General features: G+C 48.0%; 1 protein-coding gene across 1 annotated transcript in view; it reads left to right on the plus strand.

Annotated features, from left to right (window-relative positions):
* The first annotated feature begins 1,231 nt into the window (after positions 1-1,231).
* Positions 1,232-20,600, plus strand: part of ABRACL (ABRA C-terminal like) — a 105,760-nt gene continuing 86,391 nt past the window's right edge. The window contains exon 1 of the mRNA XM_086927559.1: positions 1,232-1,434. The gene's annotated coding sequence lies outside the window, so the exon portion shown is untranslated. The remainder of the gene's footprint in view (positions 1,435-20,600) is intronic.

Raw genomic sequence — 20,600 nt, forward strand, 5'->3', positions numbered from 1 at the left:
AAGATGTCTTCCCACCCCAATTTATGATTTCAGTTATGATTCATAAAGTTGGATGGCAGTATATGCATATATGTGATAATCAGTGATAGGTGTGAGAAAAAATCTGCCGCCATGTTGCCCAATTTAATGTCGACAGAGTATGTGCTAAGGGGGTGGCAGGGCTAAGGTGGCCTGACTGAATGAGGCAAAACCTACAGGAGGTGGTAAGCCACCCAGCATGCCTAGTGGCGAATGAAATAGGGCTTATGCTGGAGGGTGACTAAAGCACGGCCTCTGGACGTGTAGGTTCACTGGTGTGGCATACCAAAAGTGGACAGCCATCCAGCAAGCCAGACAGACTGAAGTTAAACTTCGACAGCTGAAGCTCGGCCATTGAAGGTGAAGACTCACCAAGAGTGTCTGAATGAATGAGGCATGGCTACTGATGTGGATGGCAACTCGAATAACTGAAGATGAATGAAATATCTCTGTGTGTAGACTATGACCACATTTTGCGCTTGTTTTGTCATGAATGATTAAGCATGGCTACCATATGTGCATAACTCCATAGCCACCTGGCTTGCCTGATTGAACGAAGCATTTGATGGTACCAGGAGGATGGATGGCCAGGAGTGAAGGAATTGCCCGACATTGAACATGTACAAAAAGGAAATATTACAAAGTTGTCTCCTATTTAAATGTGTAACTTGAAGGGGATGTGAAGAGGTCACTTGTAAGTGAAAGCCGCCAATGAACTTTGGCCTATACTCTTCCGAGCAAGCGTGTTCTCCTTGATTGGATGAGGTGGGCGACGGCCTTGGGGTACCAAGGGCTCTGCTCTCTGGTATCATGAGGAGAATGCTGCGGTGTTCAGATACCAAATTGCACAACCGACCTCTTGCCATGCGCCCTTTGTTACACACAGTGAGGTGCTTCCTTAACCGTACGGCATACTTCAATAACTCTACATGTTGTTACACAAGTCCTTATTTATGTTAGTCGCAGGAGTTTATTAATTACATGATTTTCATTTTTCACAAATGAAATTGCAATTTTCCGAATTAGCTCTAATGTATTGAAAATTCTCGGATGCAGAGCTGGTGGAGAGAAAATTCACAGTGACCACGCATGAACGGATGGCTGTCGTGTGACGCGGTCCCTGAGCACCCCCGCGGCGTTAACACTGCAGGCTGGACAAGGAAGCAGGCACAGACCGAGGGACAGCAAGCTGCCGCCTGAGGCGCGAGCGCAGCACCGAGCGCGCGGCTCCCGCCCCTGCCTGCCCTCATAGGCTTTCACCCTCTGCTGGGGGCGGCTCCTTGTTTCGTGCTCACTTTTAACTCTCTAGACGCTTTTTTTTTGCTGCTTTCCTTTGACCGACAGTCTCCCTGCTCTGTTTCTTCCAGCTGCTCGCGCTGACAGACAGACGGACGGACAGGAGGGTCGTGCCTGCAGGTGAGTGCGGCATACCACCCGGCTCCCGTTGGGGGGACGCGGCTGGGGCCGCCGGAAGGCAATGGGTGTTGGCCGAGCCGGCGGCACTTCCTCACCGGCTTCTTCCTTGTTGCAGTCACATGTCTCCCGCGGCAGGAGCGAACGCTCTGAAGCGGGGGCTCCATGCAGCCCTGATACCGTGCAGTACTGCTGCTGCGGCGCCTGCCCTTGGGTAGGTGTCACTGCGGCAGTTGACGTAGGCGTTCTAGGTTAAAAAGAAGTGGTGTCTGGAAATTTTAAAAAAAATAAAAAATGCAACGTGTGCAGACCTTTCAGTGGATCGGTTCTCTTCTGCCCAGACTCTCTTTGTGGGTCTCACTTACTCTTGCTACAATACCGTGTCCTTTTTCTTGGTGTCAATCACTTATTCTGTGATTTGTCGTCGGTCAGGGGCTTGGTGGAGGAGCGCTCTTCAAAGCAGATGTTAACCGTGCCCGTGCAGACGCCCGGGGGCGTGCAGAGCGTGATCAAGGCAGGATTCGTGCGTGGCGTGTCTTCCCCTGGGCTGCCTTCGGTTCTCCCTGCATTTGTATTGGTTTTGCTGGCCGCTGTGACTCACACTGTGTGCATGTAATGTACAACGTGTAAGGGCTGGCTCTGCACCCCGCCGCCAACACCCTTTCTTGGGCCGAGTAACGTTTCCTTTTCATGGTTTCAGAGAGGACGGCATTTCCCTATTTCACTTGGGTTATTCGGTAGTTCTCTAATTTCTCCACCTGAACATTTAGATCCGTAAATGGAATGATTATATTTCAGTTTTCGTTTATGTATACCTGTCAACACGTCGACTCTTCTCCAATAAGGTTGAAATCCTATGTTTAAGAAGGTGATCTAATTGAAGTCAGTGGATAATGTAGACTTACTTCAGTTTTGGGGTTATACGCGCAATCATTTTTTGCCTTTTTCCAGTGGAAAGCGGAATGAGACTCGGTAGGTTAATAGAATTTGCAGGTCTTTGTTTCCTCCCTGTACTCTTGCGTGGAAGCGTTGAACCCAGGGCTAAATGTATCCCCAGCAGAGCTAGCCAGCTAAGACTGTCACAAACTGTGGTGTATAGATTACAGGTTCTCAAATCACCCAACCCTCACTGAAGACCCCAGCAGTGTCCACCTTTGACAATTAAATCACACGTTAAACTCTTGGTCTCCACCATTACCTGCCAACTTGAAGAACAATCTCGCAGTGTGAGGATGGGGCGAGGCCTTGAAGGGGGCGTGGTCTTGTACCTAGAAGTAACTACGAGGCAGTTTTTAACGCTAGCCTGCCCCTTTCCCCTTCCCCCAAAAAGCTTGTTGAGGCTGGTGCTGATGTCCTGGATGGACATTGCAGTTCAGCGCCTCGGAAAATGTGCTTGAAAAACACTATTTACTGAAGTTGTGGCCTTATGGCCAGAGTTGCCGACTTTGGAGCTAGGGAACCACGTCCGAGCTTTTGTATCGGCTCAGCTTCCTGTGATTCTGGGCAAATGACTTAATCTCCCTACCAAAAAATTATTGTGTCCTTGTGTAATTTAACTGGTGTTCATGTAAAGAGCTCCAATACCTTTGGGTCGAGTTCACGCTATATAAATCCTGAACAAAAATAGTTTTCAGCTAATTTTCCCCGCCACCGGGTGATATCGGCTTCTCACTGGGAGAGCGTGTGATGGGGGCCGATATTGTGTGTCACACGGTGGCACCCTGTGACTCAAATGGGGTAATATGTCCATGTTCATAGAGGAAATGCTTGGTGCTGTTGCGCGTGACCGATAGCACTTGCTTGCTTTCTAACATAAAGAATGCGCACAGTGAGATGACGTAGAGGGTTTAGATCTGCGTGCCCAAGACTCAAACTGCTGTTCTGCTAAGTATGCTGAGCCCAAGGGCTCGGTTCTGCGGCTCATGGCTCACATGCACCAGACAGGTAGTTGGGCCTGCATTGCATCCCTAGGCCAAGATGTTGGTTCTAAAGCTGATGTCCGAAGTGTGGGGTGAGGAGATCGTGATGCAGAATTTTTTTGTGTTTTTAAAGAGTTTTATATAGCGTGAACTAGACCCGAGACATCGGGTATCAGAGCGCTTTACATGAGCACCAGTTTCATTACAGAAGAACACATTAATTTTTGTTAGGCACAGGGAGATTAAGTGATTTGCCCAGAATCACAGGCTGTTGAGCGTCGTTGCCGAGACTTGAACCCTGGTTCCCCAGCTTTGTGGTCGACCGCTGGGCTACAACCTCTTAAACCACAGGATTTGTTCTGCAATTTATGCTCACAGGTCACTGTACCTCTGCTTGAGCAAATGAGGAGGTAAAGGGGGTTGAAGTGGGATGAAAAAACTGAGGGTGTCTCTCAAATGGGCGTGGCCAATGTGATTAAGAGCGTGGTTTAAAAACACGTAGCGAAAAATCTGTGCTTGGCATAGTGTGCCTTCTGACTTGTATTTTGCTGTTTCTATAATTGCATCCAGATATGATACAACAAGTAACATCATACCTACAAGTGAGGACTATTGACTTTGTCAATGGTTGTTAGTTGCTTAAGATAAATAAGCAGCAACTAAGGCTTGCATATAATATTGAAAACGTTTCCACTTAAACCCTTGATGATACCACGACAATGTTGCTGCTCCTGAGTTTCAAAAAGAGGAGGGTAATTCAGAGAGAAAATGACTCTTAAAGGCTTGCCTTTCCCCTAGAACGCTCACCTGGCATGACCTCATGCCGTAACTTCTCCAATAGTGAGAAGTGAGCAGTGTGAGCACACGCACATCCATGTGCCTGTCACTGCAGTCGGGAAAGAAACCGCTCCTGTGCCATGGCACAAAACAGAGCCGATAGAGACCCGTTTCGAGGCCCCCTGTAAAAAACTGCTGGTACTCAGAACCGGTGAGACCCAGCCCACATAAAGCCCTGGGGGTAGTTCTGTAGCATGGGCATATGACTGGTTGCATCTGCAACTCACAACCACTGGTCTGGGGGTTGGATGTGATAAATATACCCAGAATAGGGTGCTGGCTGTGTAACACAAAAACAATTCAATGTTTTCGATGGAGTCATTTTCCATTTTGACAACTTATGGGTTCCTCAATGTATTCCTATTGTTTAGCATCAGTACGCAGGCAATGAGCAATATCAAAGCACACATTAAAAATCATTGATTAAAGTACTATTTATATGGAAAATAAACGAGACCACACATAACATTTACAGAGGCATTTCAGGTGAAATAATGACACAATACACTTTATTTGTGAATAAGTTAATAGAAAACGTAAAACCTTGCACAACAACTCGTTAGAAATTTGTTTTGGCTACTTCAGATTTTGCCATGAGCAAGTTTTGGATTAATCTTTATGCCCATTATAGGTTGAGAACTAAATCCAGTCTGAAACTTAAATGTCAGCATTACAACCCCATTTTTGTGGGGGGTCATCATCAGGTCAAAACAAAGTACTAGCACCATAGAAAAGCATAGAGAGAAAAGTAAGCTTAAGACCGGTAAAGTAAACTAAGATTGTATAAACACACAGCTTGAGGAAATTCTTACCTTTGCCCACAGACTCTTTATTTTAAACAAGCATTGGCAACATCAATAGGTCTCACCTATGTAAGAGCTTGGCTTTGCTAATGTGTTTAGCTATGTTGTACACCACTGTGGCATCTATTTAGCATGGCTACAAGTTTGAGTCATAGAGGAGAGTGGTGTAAAATAGCATTGAGTGGTGCAGTGTGTCAGAGTGGAGTGTTGCAGCATAGTAAAATGCAGTGGTGTAGTGTAGAGTAGACTAGAGTGGCATAGAGTGCAGTGGTTCAGAGTGAAAGGCCTAGAGTGCAGTGGCACAGAGTCATGAAGAGTGGCTTAGCGTGCAGTGACTTAGAATGCAGTGGCATGGAGTGTAGTGGCATACAGTGTTGCCGAGTAGAGTACAGTGGGGTAAAGTGCAGTGGCAGGGACTGCAGTGTTGCAGAGTAGAGTGGCATAGAGTGTAGAGGTGCAGAGTGCAGCAGCGTAGTGTCAAGTAGTGCAGAACAGTGTGGCGTAGAGTGTTGTACTATATAATGGTGTAGACTGCATTGGTTTTGAGAAGAGTTGTGTAGAGTGTAGTGGTTTAGAGTAGAGTGGCGTAGAGTGCAGTTGCAGATTGTAGAGTGGCATAGAGTGCTGTGGCATAGAGTGGATTGTTTCAGAGTAGAGTGAAATGGCAGAGTGGTGCAGGGTAGAGTGTAGTGGCGTAGAGTAGAGTGGCATAAAGTGCAGTGGTACAGAGTAGAGATCAGTGGCATAGAGGACAGTGTGGCAGGGTAGAGTGGAATAGAATGGAGTGTGCAGAGTAGAGTGCTGTGGTGCAGAGTGGAGTTGCCTATACTGGAGAGGTGTAGAATGCAATGGTGAAGAGTTCAGTGATGCAGGGTGGCATACAGTGTATTGCCATAAAGTAGAGTGTTGCACAGTAGAGTAGCGAGGCGTCGAGTGTGATGGTGTTACGTGCAGTGACAGAGTGGAGTGGCATAGCGTGTAGTGGTGCATAGTACAGTGCAGTGGTGTGGAGGGGTGGAGATTAGAGTAGAGTGGGGTAAAGTGGAGTTTACATGGTGTGGTAGCACACTGACATTACAATCAACATTTGTATAGCGCAGTACTGTCACCCCTAGGGGTATCTAGGTTCTGAGGGTGCAACATCTCAGTCGAAGAGCCAGGTCTTGAGATTCTTTCTGAAGTCCGCCAGGGAGGGTGCTGTTCAAAGATGGAGAGGCAGGTCATTCTAGGTCTTGGTGGCGAAGGAGGAGCGACCCTGGCTGCGATGGATGCGGGAAAGTAAGGAGGAGCGCAGGTGTCTAGAGGGTCAGTGGAAATTCAATCAATGGTTGATGTAGGATGGTCATTTACCGTATATAGCTTTGTAGGCAAAGTGAGGATCTTGAACTGGCATCTCTTCTGGATGGGAAGCCAGTGAAGGTGTCTGAGGTGTGGCGTTATATGGGTCCTTTCGGGAGGTCCAGGATGAGTCTGGCTGCTGCGTTCTGTTTGGTCTGAAGTTGTCTGAGGAGCTTGGCTGAGATGCTCGTGTATAGAGCGTTGCTGTAGTTGAGGTGGCTGGTGAGGAGGGCCTGAGTGACGTTTTTTTGTTGCTGTTTGAGATCCATCAGAAGATTCTGCCAAGCGTGCACAGGGTGTGGAAGCAGGAAGAGGTAACTGTGTTGACTTGCCTTTTCATTTTCCGTTCGCTTTCAAGTGTGATTACTAGGTTGCGTGCATGGTCTGTTGGTGTGGGTGTTCGTCCAAGTTCTGCTGGCTGGCTGGTCCCAGATGGAAGTGTTTTTCCCAAAAACTTCTGTTTTGTTGGAGTTGACTTTCGGGCAGTTGTCCCTCATCCAGTTGGCTACGTTGGTCATGGCGTTGCAGAAGATGGTTCTGGCAGTGGAGGGGTCTTCGGAGAGTGAGAGAATCAGTTGAGTGTTGTCTGCGTATGAAATATGTTGAGGCCATGGGATCTGACAATGTCTGAGAGGGTTGTCTTGTAGGTGTTGAATAGGGTGGGGCTGAGGGTTTATCCTTGGGTATGCCTTCGGTATAATGTCCTTGGGTTCGAAGGTGAAGGAAAGCAACCTGTGAGGAAGGAGGTGATCCATGTGAGGGCATTTTGTCAAATGCCTATTTTGTAAAGTCTGTTGATGAGGATGTGGTGGGAGATGGTGTCAAACGCCACAGAGAGGACGAGGAGGATCAGAGCCTCGGTCTCCAAGTGTTCGAGTAGGGTTCTGATGTTTTCTATGGCGGTGATCAGAGCAGTCTCAATGCTGTGGTTGGCATGGAATCCAGATTGGGAGGCGTAAATTAGGATGTTTTGTTCCAGCTATTCGGTGAGCTGTTGTTTGGTGGCCTTCTCGGGTACTTTGGCCAAGTAAGGGAGCAGGGAGGTTGGATGTCAATTTTTGAGTTTGCTGGGGTCAGCGGAGGGTATCTTTTGGAGGGGTCTGACCTCCTGCGTGTTTCCAACTACGCAAATACTGTTTTTGTGGATATGGAGGTATTTATGATGCTTGTTAGTTTCGGGCTGATTGGGTTGGATCCAAGGTTGAAGAGGCAGGGAGGGCAGGGGTCTGCGGGTGCCCCAAAATGGATGGATGACATGATGGCCAAGGTGGTCTGAGTGGTGGGCGAGGACCAGGTGGTGACCATTTGGCTGGTGTGCACTTGTTGGTTGGGGCTGTTGATGTTGAGGGCAGTGGGTTGTGGGTCGAAGTTATTGTAGATGTGGCGGTCTTGCTGTGGAAGTAGCCTGAGAGGGTGTCACAGAGTTCTTGGGATGGGTGAATGGTGTTCTCTGTGGCTGCCGGGTTGGCAAATTCTTTGGCTAGTTTGAAGAGTCCTTTCGTGTGGTTGGCTACTGTGTTGATGCGGGCTGCTCTTTGCGCTTCCTTGATGCGCAAGTGGTAGTTGCTGAGGGCATCTTTTTGAGTAGCTCTGCCGATGGTGTTCTTTGTAGTGCACCATTGTTTGTTGAGTTGGTAGCAGTTGCATTTGGTGGTTCTGAGCTCTGGGATGTACCAGCTGACTTGTTTTTAAGGTTTTGTTGAATTTTTCAGGTTTCATCGGTGCAACTCTTGTGGGCTCATTCGGTGATCTAAGCAGAGAAATTCTGGATGGATTGGTCAAGGTCTGATGGAGGTTCAGATTGGGTGGTGCTCGGGGGCCTGTGTCCACTGTGTATCAGTTGCCTTGCCTCAGCTGCAGTGGGAGGAGCTGTAGTTCTTGGTGATGGTGTGCTGAGTGTCGTAGATGGTGAGGTGAACAATAGTGTGGTTGGTACATGTGAGTTCTGTGATGTGGCTAAATTTGATTCTGTTGCTGGAGGTGAAGATGGAGTCGAAAGTGTGTCTGGGTTTGTGCTTGGGTTCGGTGACCAATTAGGTGAGTCCAATGTTGTTCAAGTTCACCATGAGGGAGGTGGAGTTGGGGTCATTTACGTGAAAATCTAGGTCACAGAGTAGGACGTAGTGGTAAGAGTCTATGGCTAGGGGGGCGATGATGTTGGCGTACAGACAACACATTACATTTGCACAGAAATACAGTTTTACTGCTAAAACTATACAGCATACAAATGATAATGTGGGGAAATGTCATCACCTAGTGTATTGATTTGTTTTGTTCGTATAAAAAAAAAATCCACCACACTGCAGAATTAATTGTCCTTTCCTAATTATATTTTTAGGTCTCGCCTAGCGAATGCAGCGCATGCACTGCCTTGCCTTGGCGAGACTATTGTTGTTGGTTTGGTGGCTAAGGGAGACAAACCATGTGCGCACACGGACAGGCGATGTGCAGGCGCATAGCGTCTCCTCTCTGCCTCACACGCTCCCACTGCGTGCTCACACGATCCCACCGCGTGCTTGATTCAGCTTTTAGTTTCACTGCGCGCCACAACTAATACAAGGCAGACAAGCACTTGTTTAAGCTTCTCTTTGGCCACCCACTCACCATATCTGTGACTCCCCCACTATCAGCACGTGCTTCCTGAGATTCCCCCGGGTACCCTGCTGCTCTGTCTACAGCCCCCTCTTTTGACCCCCAGGATCTCACCTTCTGCATTTGTAGCCTCTGCCCTTGGAGACCCAATGTCTTAATATTCCACCCGATACAAATGTCACTGTATCCTCCATCGAACAGATTCAGGCTGTCTGCCCCCCCCCCCCCCCCAATAAACCCATCCCCATTTAGTTGATTAAATGAGGTGATGCGCGCACCCTCCTCGGACAGCAACACTTCTCTGCCCCTCCCCCTGCAACCTGTGAAATTTGGACCCACAAATAATATTCAATCTAGTCTATTAACTGAAAAGTTCACTTGTTTGATTTTTTTTTTTTCCAGGTGACCCCCGGGTGAAGCCTCATACATCACCCGGTGATAGCCATAGAAAAGCAGAGAATTGGCACCTAATCGGATATTGATCAGACACGATGCACTCCTGGGCTCGGAGAGGAGAGCGGGCTACTGCGGACTCCCAGCGCAGGCCGGATGGGGCTTGGGAGGCGGAGATTAGCTGCAGCCCAGCGGAAGACCCTAACCTGCATCTTGTAGGGGCGGGGCGGGACCCCCGCGGCAGCACCCACCTGCCCTTCTGCAGGGAGAGCGACTGGCAGCACCCACCTGCCCTCCTGCAGAGAGTGTGAGCAGCAGCACCCACTTGCCGTCCTGCAGGGTGGGTGTGCCGCAACACCCACCTGCCCTCCTGCAGAGAGTGTAAGCAGCAGCACCCACTTGCCGTCCTGCAGGGTGGGTGTGCCGCAACACCCATCTGCCCTCCTGCAGGGTGGGTGAGCCACAGCACCCACCGGCCCTCCTGCAGAGTGTGTGAGCAGCAGCACCCACCGGCCCTCCTGCCGAGTGTGTGAGCAGCAGCACCCACCTGCCCCCCTGCAGGGAGAGCAACTGCAGCACCCACCTGCCGTTCTGCAGGGTGGGTGAGCCGTAACAACCTCCTGCAGAGAGTGTGAGTAGCAGCACCCATCTGCCCTCCTGTAGGATGGGTGAGCCACAACACCCACCTGCCCTCCTGCAGAGAGTGTGAGCAGCAGCAACCACCTTCCCTCCTGCAGGGTGGGTGAGCTGCAGCACCCACCTGCCCTCCTGCAGGGCGAGTGAGCTGCAGCACCTACCTGCCCTTCAGCAGAAAGTGTGACCCACATCGCCCTCCTGCAGAGAATGTGAGCCGCAGCACCCACCTGCCCTCCTGCAGAGGGTGTGAGCCGCAGCACCCACCTGCCCTCCTGCAGAGGGTGTGAGCCGCAGCACCCACCTGCCCTCCTGCAGAGGGTGTGAGCCGCAGCACCCACCTGCCCTCCTGCAGAGGGTGTGAGCCGCAGCACCCACCTGCCCTCCTGCAGAGGGTGTGAGCCGCAGCACCCACCTGCCCTCCTGCAGAGGGTGTGAGCCACAGCACCCACTGCCCTCCTGCAGAGAGTGAGCCGTAGCACCCACCTGCCCTCCTGCAGAGTGTGAACCGCAGCACTCATATGCTCTCCTGCCCTCCTGCAGAGTGTGACTAGCACACACTGGTGGCAAAGCACAGTCACATCAACTAGCTCAGAAACACTGGCAGGTGAAGAACTTTAGCACACACAATAGCACTGAATCATACAAACATACAAAACAAACATTTGCAATGCAATAGGTCTCACATTTACACAAGTTTGAGCTATTGACATTGCAAATAACAAGGCCTTTTATTTTTATTTTCGTTTTAAAAACTTAAATAAAAGGCATTGTCATTTACAATGCCAATAGCTTAAACTTGTGTAACTGCGAGACCTATTGCATTACAAATGCTTGTTTTAAATGTCTGCACAGATCATTTACATATATTTAAACTTTGTTGTGTGCCGGAAAAAAGCCCTTCTTTCCCAGCAAGATTGTCACCTAAATCCTCTCACTTTGAAGTTGGAGAAAGAAAAGTAAACACAAAGCTCCCTCAACAGCCTGAGCCTGACATTTGAGTTATGTCTTTGAGTGCACTGCAAATGTGACAAAATAAGAACAAGATTTATAGGACTGTTAAAGAAAGGAAGCACTCTGAAGGTATAGTAAATAGGCAATGCTCCACACGAGGGACGAACTCAAGCTGAACAGCCTGAAACAAATAAAGCAAGCAAACGTGAGTTACAAACCCCAAGGCCAATGGTAAGCAATGGGCAGATTGCATTCTTGGGGAATCTTTCCAGATGGCCCCAAGATGTCTTTAGCAAACCAGACATCTGCGCTGTCTTGTAGTCTTCGACCTAAAAAGGCTGTGGAAATAAACATAATGATTGAATAACAACTGTGATTGAGGGTCAGCACACATATTGGGTGCAAAACACAATGGAATGTGAGTGTCCAATGGTGCTTATCATAAAGTGAAATGCAAACAATTGAAAAGCTTGAGATTCAAGACTTAATTGCTCTGAAAACTAAGTACATTCAATAATGTAAGAAAGTGTCTCATAAGGAAATGTGCCTTATGTGAACCATTATAAAGGCTGCAAGGCCAGTTATCTTGCAGCCAACATTGGAAATGAATAGAAGGGAAAAGGTAGAAATAACCAATTCTCAAGACTCTACAAACAAAAGTATGAAGTGATCATGCAAAAAGCTCAGTTTTGAGGGATCAAGTGCCCTCAATCGGAAGAAGCAGTGGAACAGACTTACCAGTGCTCACACTGGAATGTATCCACAGACTGGGGTTCGTAAAGCACACATAATTGCTAATTATGTAAATTAACCAGGTATGGGCCTGTGCGCGCATCATAATCATTAAGTACAAATTGGTTAGATTTTAAATGGTTCATCCGGTTGGGCTGTTTGTTACTGAACATTTCACCTAACTATAACGTTCCTTTGTTTTTTCTCAGGGAATTTCTAGGTTTGCTTTTTTTAACGTAAAGTAATATTTTATTACCATACGTAAAGCCAACCCCGCTGCGCAACTTTGTGCTCCTGTCCGATGGGAGAACTTTACATTTTCCCTGCCCGTGCTCATGGGCAGGGTAACAGACTGTGTCCCCGGGGGTCACTGCCATGTGGGATGTGGTCCCGAGGCCATTTTGGGGCTCAGGGAGGGAAGGCAATGTGGCCCACAGCCCCTTTAATACAAAGATGGCCCTGGGGGATGGAATAGCCCGGGCCTCTCCTGGCTTGGGAAGGGGGGACGCGCGGGGTATGGAGTCCCTGTGTTCTTGTGTCAGATGGAGAACACTGTGCTGCAAGGCAGCAGAGAGGGGGCTGGAGGCCTTGAGCGACTGCTGTGTAATATTTCCAAGTGAAAGCGGATTGAGTTCTTACCCTCCATAGCTGAGGCTCCCTTCGTCGACCTCAAAAGAATGAAATACTTAGCCAGGCCAGCCTTGGCAGGATGTAAACATATTATAAACAAAAATGGAGAGCAAAGGGATTTTATCCACCTTGGTGGACGGAAAAGTACTCCCGATCCCCAGGTTAGGTAGCTATATAACAAAATAAGGAGTACCACCATAGATAAGGCTGGAGAGCGATATCGGTGGGATGAGATTCTAATGAAGAAAAAGAAGAAGTCCTTCTTTGTTTTTAATGAACCCCTCACTCACCGACCTGGTCGGTGACATGCTTTATCATCGGGGCCACCTTGACAGCCGAGTGCCGTCAAGGTGTGCTGCAACACCTGGGATACAGTGGAGCGGGTATGTGAGTGATGAATGTAAAGAAAAAAAGAAAAAAGTCAGTGAGTTAAAAATTGTCCTGTTATGACTTATACAAAGATTATTTATTCTAAGACTACTGGACAATAATAAAAACAGTGTATGTCGATACAGTGAAGGCTTAATTAAGACCAAATGTATCTGTGATATGTGTTAGGTCTACATGTTTCAAACCAACAAAGGGAATTTACCGGTTTTTCTTCAGGACCATAAAATAAAGGAGTTGGGTGGTCAGGGTACACTAACACCCTGCCATACCTGCAACCCTTTTGACCCAAATAACAAGTTAAGAGGGTGAAAAAAATGTAACCCAGAAGTGGTTACATAAAATGTGAAAGAAAGAGAGGATCATAAGTCATCAAAACTAGTTACGTGCCTGCAACGTAGTGAAGTGACGCAGTCTGCTCTTTCTGTGAATCATCCCACATTCATTTAATGCGAACTATCCAAAGTGCGGTGAATCAGCATAGCTTCTCAGTGGAAGTAAAAAACACCTATCAATGTAAGTGTGAAGGTGAACACGCATATATATTTTGTAGCTAGTTCATTATAGGCTGGATAGTGCGTGCCTAAGTAATATCCATATCTTAATGGTGGCAGGGATTACCGACGTGAAATTAGTTCAACTTGATCCATAGTAACGTACAAGACAAAACAGACGACACATATAACACATAATGCCAATGTTTCAAAATGCTCACTCCTCATTAGGGGTTTTAAGGCTCCACGAGGATTGAGGGGAGAGGGCACAGTGCTCGAAACATATTCTGTAGATTGAAAGAAAAAGGGGGGCAAATCAGCTCGAAGTCTGGCGGAATATTAGGCAATGCCATCCTTCCGCTCGAGTGAGGAGAAAAGGAAACAGGCGCGTTTCCTATTCTAGCAATCGTAGTCTACTTACAGTTTCCGATGCTCAACAAAGACCGTCAACCTATTCCGCCCCTCCGCACACCCGTAAAGAAACAGGAGCAGCGCCGAAGGTAAAGGCGGCCGCCATCGGGGACGGGGTGGGCGTGGTTAGCGTGGCGCGTTGGCGTCACGCGGCCGCGTGATCAGAATACGGAAACCCGTAGGGACAAAGGCGTTTGCCATAGGGATGGAGGTAAATGTATGTAAATGTATAGGCATTTATATAGCGCACTACTTACCCGGAGGGTCCCAAGGCGCTTCGACCGCTGCGAAACCCTTCCTGGCTTCCCTGAGAGATGGTCCCTTAATGGTATCTCCAGGGTGAGACCAGGAATCCCCGGCGGTCTGGTGGGGCCGTTAGTGAAGATGAGGCAAGCTAATGCCCAGAGTTGCCGAGTGTGATCGCTGATCAGAGTGGGCACCGAGGCGAGAGAATTATCGAGTCCGCTGACCCTGGTCCAGAAACCTGCCACGCCGGGAATCGAACCCTGGTCCCGGGCCGTCCTCTGCTCTTGGGTCTGCCGCCTCTAACCAGTGAGCCACACTACTCCACATGTTAAAATACTACAGGCGAATCCTGATCTGGACTATGTAATCAAAAAGAGACCCATGTAAGGAGTGTCTTTAAGGTGAAAGGGTCATGGTTCAGTCATTACAATAACGCACTCCTAGATAAAGTGGGGTCTTAACAGAAAACGGGAAGGGTCTATATGAAAACTAATGGACATAAGGGTTGTGTCCAAAGAAATCTACATAACCCACTCAAATTAATGCAACAGTAGGTTGGGCAATAACATGAAGGGGTTGTTTTCATTTACTATCCGGGCAAAACAAGAAACCAAAATGAAACCTGGGTAGAATGCCCATAAACTTCGACCTCACAAGGGTGTTCAGGAAAGTACATTCGCCCAGGGTATATTATCATTTAGACCATGTTTGTGGGTGGATAGTCTATATACCCATCTCTGCTCCTTCTCATATAGACGTTTCTGCATGTTTGGTCCTGGAGTCACTTGCTCAATGATAGTCCAAAACATATCATTAGGTGTGTGGCCTTTCTCAAGAAAATGGTCAGTAAGTCGGGTTGCATTTTTCTTGCAGCGTATGGTGCTGCGATGTTCGCATATCCTTTGTTTGACTTTTCGAGTAGTCATTCCAATGTACCGTTTCTTGCAAGTGCATTCGATCAAGTATACCACATTTTCACTGTTGCAGTTAGTATGTGAGATTTGCCTCCAGGTCTTCCCAGTTTCCAGGTCTAGTGTTTTTGTGTTCCTGGTCAGATGGCACACACTGCAGTCTCCGCAGCAATAATGACCGGTTACATCTGGTAGACCCCAGATTCTGGTAATGGATGGTGTGGTCGAAGACATCTTTGTTTTTGGTCTGGTTTTGACAAGAGTGTCTTTTAGGCTTTGTGACTTCTTGAAAGAAAACAAAGGTTTCTCCCAGTGTAGATTGCCAGTGTTTATGAGAGTCCAATGTTTATTTATACTTCTGGTCACCTGGTTTGATATTGAGTTGAATGTAGTCACACATGTTAGAGGTATTTCCTCATTGGTCTTGGTTTTTTCTTCAAGGAGTGCATCTCTGGGTTGGCTTCTGGCCCTCTTTTGGCATTTTTTCACTATTTTATCAGGATATCCACGGTTCCCCAATTTTTCAGACAGGTCCTTCGCTTGTTTCTTATATTCAGACAGTTTGCTGCAGTTTCTGCGCAGTCTTAAAAACTGTCCGTAGGGTAAATTCTCCCTTAGTGGCCGGGGATGAAAACTCTCAAACCTTAGGAGATTGTTTTTTGAGGTAGGTTTGTAGTGAGTTCTTGTCTCAGGTGATTTCCTTCTTTGCTGATAACTACATCGAGAAAGACAATTTCCTTTTTGTCGTAGCAATTTGTGAACCTGAGGTTGCTGTCACAGGTGTTTATCCAGGCGATGAATTGATCAAGTTGTTCAACCGGTCCTTGCATAACCCTCAGGCTACGTGCTGATCACTGCAGCTAGCACGTTAGCACAGTTGGTTATCTTGGGAGCTAAACGTGCTTTCTCGCAGGAGGTTTAAATCGCTTGCCATCTTATTATTGGATATCGGACAAAATCAGATCTGCCTTGCCTTTAAAACGCGATTGTCTCAAAATTTCAGGCCCAGAGGTGGGTGGAGGGAAAAGGGACAGGCAAGAGACTGAGGGACGGTGTGACCCAGGGGGCATGGAGTGGTTAGAGGCAAGGACGGGGTGAAGGAGCGGAATTGATGGAGGGGCAAGGGATGGGTGGACACATGGGATTTTACAGGCAAGCAAAGGTTGGGGGTCTACATAGATGATGACAGAGTGACAAGGGCTGTGTGGGTAGTGAGTGAAGCAATAGAAGCAAAGAGGTACACAGTCCAGAGATGGGTGGCGAGGCATATCCAATGGGTAGAAAGAGGAAGGGAAAATTTCAAAAGGCGAAAAACAACACGTGAAATAAACAGAATCACACCTAGAAGGTGGAAATAACGTTTTAGATTTTTGTAAATCACATGTTTATTTTTCACAATAAAAGATTAATTGCGATTAGGAATGGCTCAGACTCCTAAGAAAAGGGTCCTCCTCGTTAGACACATGGGCAGGTAAGTGACAAATCTGTGACACGAAGCCCACTCCATGAAAGTGAAACTGTGTGAAAGTGTGATTAGTGGACAAATAAGACGAAGGGTATAACATGCCAAAGATATAGGTAGAAAAGCAATGCAACTTGGGTGGATGGGACAGCCAGCTAGGTGCGTTACCAGCAGTGTCATGAGGGGAACAGAAACATGAGCGTTGCAGATGAAAAGGACAGCAGTCTGCAAGAAAGCAGAGGGCGTAGGACTCTGAGCAAGTGATGTATCCTGATGGGAAGACAGAGCGAGGTGGAAGCACTCTGACAGCACAAAAGAGAGGACAGCAGCATCATGAGTCAAACCTCGACCAACAACAGTGCACTGAGGCCTGTCGTTAGGACGGAGCAGCTCCGTGAGAGAGCTGCCTCTGGAGAGGTGTTTCAAAGGAAGGAGCAGTAGCCAGAGAAAAGGCAGCCCAAGAAAGTAGAAGTCGAACAGCACCCGAACAGCACCCTGAGTGTTTTCAGAGATTGGATAGCACAATGACGTACAGTACAGGAGAGGGCAGTGGCACACAGAGCACTACCCCAAGCAGGAAGCCTGAGCAGTACCCCGAGAAGGGCCTCACAGGAAGTCTGCAACATTTCAAAGGGACAGCAAGTAGTGCATAGAGGGGACGGTCAGTTTATGGAGTCGGACACTAAGAGAAAGCTGCAGCGAGAGAGGGGATTTTCAGGGACGGAACTGCATCCCAAGACAGCAGCGCATTGAGAAGAAAGCAAAAACCGTATTGACTCATTCCTTGTAAAAGACATTCGATCAGGAAGGCTTTAGAAGAAGGTTAATTCTCATAAGAAGATCCCATCCATCAAGACACCCGATAGAGCTTCAACTGCAGTACAACTCGAGCAATAACAAGCTCTGCATGACATATACAAGGTTCCATTATGACCTAGATTCCAATACTTATCTCATTTAAAGAGATACATGACAAGTATATTGAGGGGGGAGCAGACTGATGGGAGAGCAGCTTGAGAGGCAGCAGAAACAAGGTGGTGTCCTAGGAAAGAGCAGTACCATAAAGAGACAGCAGCAAAAGGGGTTCACAGGGAAGGGGTGATGACTGAGAAATATCACCAGAGGACAGCACCACCTTTAGAAAGCAGTGGTAGAAGTAAAAGCTCCAAGTAAAAGCAGCACCCGAGAGGATGTGTGTTTTCAGGAAGGACAGTGGGGAAGCCATAGGAAAGGACGCCGCCTGTTGGGAGGGAGTATCCATAGAGATCGCAGCATGCTCAGAATAACAGGACAGCACCTGGAAAGGAGAGTATGCCACCATAATGAAGAGGCAGTTGTTGCAACCAGAGGGTGAGCAATCACCTTTTATAGGGTCAACATCATAGGAGAGATTTGCACCACAAGGGGGACAGGAAACCACTGTCTGAAAACTAGAGAGCAGCACCCCAATGGAGGAGACTTCCAGATTCAGTTAGCAACAGGGAGAGAGATTAAAAATAGCTCACTCACAGGGGTACACTCGAAAAGAAAATGTGGCTAGCGTACTGGGGAGTTAGGAGCCAGTCAGTACATTTAGGAGAGAGGAGGGGACCGGCATACTTTGGAGACATAATAGCACCACCGCGGGAGAGGAGCAGTACCTTGTGAGCAAATAGGTGGATAGCGCCTGAGGAGAGATACTTTAAATTATAAATAGATAGGGTCATTGGAAAAGGTATATTGGAGGCCTAGTGTTACGTCAAAGATCACACAGCTATAGATGTAGAAATGTAGTTTATTCGTAGGTAAAGAAGCATCTCCTAGTAACACATCCTTGTACATCGGTCAGCTCACAGCAACTGACCAAACTATGTCTAAACAGTGAAACGGCACGATTGCAGATCGTGCCGTGAAGCAATACAAGCGCATTCAAATAATAACATATTATTCAAAGAAACACAATGCGCGAGAGAACAGCGCGCAAGAGCAACAGCACGCGAGAGAGTGCATGACAGAAGCATGCGGGTGACAGAAGCATACACAACACACCTTCCCCCCTTATAAAACAAATAAATAAAAACAACAACAATAAAAACAAGCACTGGCGTTGCCAATAGGTCTCGCATTAGGAAAGTTTGAGCTATTGGTTTTGTAAATGACTATGCCCTTTATGTTTTAAAAATGATAAAAAAATAAAAGGCATTGTTATTTGCAATAGTAATGGCTCCAACTTTCCTACTGCGATACCTATTGGGAACGTGAGTGGTGTAGTGTGTGTGAGTGGTGTAGTGTGTGTGAGTGGTGTTGCGTGTGTAATTGGCGTTGCATGTGTGAGTGGCATTGCATGTGTGAGTGGCGTTGCATGTGTGAGTGGCGTTGCATGTGTGTGTGGCGTTGCATGTGTGTGTGGCGTTGCATGTGTGTGTGGCGTTGCATGTGTGTGTGGCGTTGCATGTGTGTGTGGCGTTGTGTGTGTGTGTGGCGTTGCATGTGTGTGTGGCGTTGCATGTGTGTGTGGCGTTGCATGTGTGTGTGGCGTTGCATGTGTGTGTGGCGTTGTGTGTGTGACGTTGCATGTGTGTGTGGCGTTGCATGTGTGTGTGGCGATGCGTGTGTGTGTGGCGATGCGTGTGTGTGTGGCGATGCGTGTGTGAGTGGCGATGCGTGTGTGAGTGGCGATGCGTGTGTGAGTGGCGTTGCGTGGTGGAGTGGCGTTGCGTGGTGGAGTGGCGTTGCGTGGTGGAGTGGCGTTGCGTGGTGGAGTGGCGTTGCGTGGTGGAGTGGCGTTGCGTGGTGGAGTGGCGTTGCGTGGTGGAGTGGCGTTGCGTGGTGGAGTGGCGTTGCGTGGTGGAGTGGCGTTGCGTGGTGGAGTGGCGTTGCGTGGTGGAGTGGCGTTGCGTGGGTGACTGGCATTGCATGGGCGACTGGCATTGCATGGGCGACTGGCGTTGCATGGGCGACTGGCGTTGCATGTGCGACTGGCGTTGCGTTGTTGAGTGGCGTATAATAAAAAAAAACGGAGGGAGAAATGAAGGGAAAAAAATAAAAAAGGCTAATGGAAATTAAGGATATACATTAAAAAGCGTGGTATCCATTTGAAATCAGATGAAAGGTTTAGTGTCTGATAAATATTAGTCTTCAGGCGCATAGAGAAAGACCACACGAATGTTAATATTAATACCACACGAATGAAATCTGTAAAGATGAACAAACTGGTTGTCTGCAGCATTGAGCGTGCCCGACAGCGCTTTAAGACCCTTTAAAAGATATCCAGGCACAGTGCAGTGATTTTTTAATCTGCTCGACCCCTGCACGTGGTGAATCTGGCTGTCGGGATTTGCCGGGATGCCAGTCCAGTCTATGAAGCGTTTCCAGGAACCACGAGAGAGGAGGGAGATTCTGGAAGCTGAGGGCAAGCAGCAGAGAGCAGTCACCAGGAAGAGGCGTGAGGTGGGCCGAGGGGAGCATGGAGTGGAGGGGGTGAGAATACTGGGTAAGTTGAGGGCGAGAGAGGAGAGGAGTGAATGCGGGAGTCGGCTTGATAGAGGGCAGAAGGGGACTGAAGAGGATGAGGGGAAAAAAGGAAATAGGTTTGGCAGGACAGAGGAGAGTAAGACATTAAAAAACAAGGCAGAGGAGGGGGGAGGAGAAATCCGACACAGCGGGCATGGGAGGGGGCCAACGGCAATGAGAGTGTGAAGCAGCAGGGGCCTGGGGGAAGCTGGCTGGGGAGGGGGAGGAGAAGTGAACAGATGTCCGTGAGGTGTGGGAGGAGTGCCTGATGCCGGATGGGGGTGGGAGAGCCTGGGAATGCGAGAGGCTGGGCTTGCATGCGATGCCTGGGGGAAGACGTCAATAATTCAATCGCAAAATTGAATGTTGTAACAAAAACAGACCAGGGTAGAATTACAGAAGGGATTAACACCCCCTCTGAAAATGGTAGGTGAGAAGGGGATGCTGCTTAATGAACATGACTGTACGATCTTGCATTAAGGTCAGAGCTTGGTGGAACTGACTGTAAAGTGAGCACACACACCAGAAATCACTACGGATGCAGATATGAAACAGATCAAGCTTAACAGGAAACGGCCAACACTGTGGAGGAATAATGAAAGAGTGCTTTTGTTGCACTGGCTCAAGGCGGTGCCGACATTCTGTAACACATGCAACAGAATCAAAACACGCTTCTGAGCTAAAAAAAATAATACAGGAAGATACAAACGTGTAAGGAATGACGAGGTGCCTGAATATTTAGATACAGCGCACTCAAACTTACCACATCACATGGTCGACATGATTTAGCAGTTTGGATCGATAACATCGGCCATGATGAGCAGATATGAGCATGTTATAAAGAGCACCACCCTGAAAGACGACCAAGTACCGAAACAGGCCTGCACAACGTGCTGAGGCCGAGTAAAATATAAACAAGAGTGGAAGGGTTGAGG

This window comes from Lissotriton vulgaris, chromosome 6 (genome assembly GCF_964263255.1).
Source record: "Lissotriton vulgaris chromosome 6, aLisVul1.2, whole genome shotgun sequence".
NCBI classification, from domain to species: Eukaryota; Metazoa; Chordata; class Amphibia; order Caudata; family Salamandridae; genus Lissotriton; species Lissotriton vulgaris.